This window comes from Schistocerca piceifrons, unplaced genomic scaffold, assembly GCF_021461385.2.
Source record: "Schistocerca piceifrons isolate TAMUIC-IGC-003096 unplaced genomic scaffold, iqSchPice1.1 HiC_scaffold_954, whole genome shotgun sequence".
Taxonomy (NCBI): Eukaryota; Metazoa; Arthropoda; class Insecta; order Orthoptera; family Acrididae; genus Schistocerca; species Schistocerca piceifrons.
In genome coordinates this window covers 562,501-565,000 of record NW_025729228.1, presented here as the reverse complement: position 1 = coordinate 565,000, position 2,500 = coordinate 562,501, and the positions used below count along the sequence as shown (strand labels likewise).

At 57.8% G+C, this 2,500-nt stretch overlaps 1 non-coding gene across 1 annotated transcript in view; it reads right to left on the bottom strand.

Moving 5' to 3' along the window:
* Nucleotides 1-243, bottom strand: part of LOC124773532 — a 1,909-nt gene extending 1,666 nt beyond the window's left edge. Inside the window, exon 1 of the ribosomal RNA XR_007014776.1 lies at nucleotides 1-243. This exon is cut by the window's left edge and continues 1,666 nt beyond it. This is a non-coding gene — a ribosomal RNA (small subunit ribosomal RNA).
* Nucleotides 244-2,500: the final 2,257 nt, after the last annotated feature.

Sequence of the window (2,500 nt, the reverse complement as noted above, 5' to 3'; positions counted from 1 at the left end):
CGGACGAGCCGACCGATTGGTTTTGATCTAATAAAAGCGTCCCTTCCATCTCTGGTCGGGACTCTGTTTGCATGTATTAGCTCTAGAATTACCACAGTTATCCAAGTAACGTGGGTACGATCTAAGGAACCATAACTGATTTAATGAGCCATTCGCGGTTTCACCTTAATGCGGCTTGTACTGAGACATGCATGGCTTAATCTTTGAGACAAGCATATGACTACTGGCAGGATCAACCAGGGAGCTGCGTCAACTAGAGCTGAGCAGCCGGCCGCCCGGGAGTGTGTCCCGGGGGCCCGCGCGAACACGCAAGCGTTCGCTCAATCATTCTGCAAACAGGAGGAGGCTGAGCTCCCCTGCACAATACACCTCGAAACCCTCTCAGGTCCCGGCGGCGCGCAGCGCCGTCCCAAGTACTTGGTCGGGTTCGAGAGAGGCGCAATCGCCCGGAGTTAGGCGAGTAGACGCTTTCGGTGCGACCACCCGTGTTCCCAACTGAGCTTGCCGCTGCCGACAGAGGCCCGGGAGCGTGCTGTCGTGGCATTGCCGGCGGGAGACAACACGCGCCACCTACGGTGACCGGCAGCTCCAACGCCAGCGCCACAGAAGGACAAAAGCCCCACTTGGGTGCCGAAGCGAACTCTCCCAGCACAGCGCACGCGCCAACACATCCGCACAGCTGCGATACAAACCACCAGCGAGAACCGCTGGGGCGACCGAGCAGCAGACGGCGTCGCGGCGCCGAGCGCCGGGCGGCGGCGCATCCTCAACGCACACAGTCCTCAATCGGACCAGCACACTGAAGATGTCCACCGCGCTTCGCACCGGGCCCGCGAGGACCTACTTTGGCCGCACGGCGCCGCGCGCAGGGTGCGCCGGCGCGCAGCTGCGACGCCTGCCGCGTCCGTCGGCCGGCGCGCCTGCCACTGGCCGCCCCCACCAGCCGGCTGTAGCGCGTGCGCCCACGCACCGCGCGGCCAGCACGCCGGGAGGCGCCCCCTCACCGGCCGGGGACGGTCCCACCCAGCCACCGCCGCGTATCGCTTCACACCCAGATGCCGTTCAGTTTCATCGGCATGGTGGGTATCGCTGGAACAACCGGTTAGTACCTCAACCTATCGTCGCCATCACCGATTCACCCCTAGCGAGAACAACCGCACCACAACGGGTTACCATTTCTTCATTTGCGTAACTTCACCAGAAAACGTAGGCGTCCATCGCCATTAGCAACTTCAACGATTATTGCATGCCTGTGTCAGGTGTCACGCCACACTACGTCTGCCCACATACACGCAACAAAATGTGCACGCCTAGACAATACGTGGAAGGTGGCCCCCGTACGTATGCGATGTCCATTGCTCGAACGACTGTCAACCGGCCTCTGTAGCATGTCGCAGATATGGAACGCGGTGCACCATGCTATCACGGTGTTTGAGGAGAGACGACTAGGCCCGAATACATCAACAGACAGCTCATGCTGATCGCCATCCACGGCGTCCGTTCCTCCCACACGTCTCTATGGCGTACCACACTGCAATCCAGCTCTCATAGGGAGACGACACGTAGCTGCGTGCACAATATTTGCACTGTATGGTCCGCCGTTTTTGGGCGCAGTCGTTGTACGGTCACACATGTGCCACGATGTATCATTCAGTACATAAGGACGAATGTGCAGTACAGATTGTGGTTTATGCGTACGACATCAGCGGACAGTTGACACAGGCCGCACCACAACGTAGCCTGAGTACGTCGCATGCGAAGGGCATTGAACATGCAAACTTCTCACCAACCAGCTTGCGAAGGCAGGGGGCAAGGTGGGGACGTGGGGAGGGGTGGGGCGGGGGGCGGCATGTACGTCCTGCTGCCATCCACATTACAGTGTACAGCAGGAGCATGTGGAAAGTCAGCAAGACTTGCAAGGTGTTTAACATGAAGCGATACACAGGGGAGCGGGCAGTGCGAGTAGCGAACTATATTGCGAGGGTTGCGGGTGGGCAACACTACACTAATTGAACGAGTCGTATAACAATTACAGAGCAGGTTTAGGCGACAACGTGGGTTACGTTAGCGGACAACGTGGGTTACGTTAGCGGACAACGTGGGTTACGTTAGCGGACAACGTGGGTTACGTTAGCGGACAACGTGGGTTACGTTAGCGGACAACGTGGGTTAGGTTAAGGCACAACGTGGGTTACGTTAAGGCACAACGTGGGTTACGTTAAGGCACAACGTGGGTTACGTTAAGGCACAACGTGGGTTACGTTAAGGCACAACGTGGGTTACGTTAAGGCACAACGTGGGTTACGTTAAGGCACAACGTGGGTTACGTTAAGGCACAACGTGGGTTACGTTAAGGCACAACGTGGGTTAGGTTAGGGGACAACGTGGGTTAGGTTAGGGGACAACGTGGGTTAGGTTAGGGGACAACGTGGGTTAGGTTAGGGGACAACATGGGTTAGGTTAGGGGACAACATGGGTTAGGTTAGGGGACAACATGGGT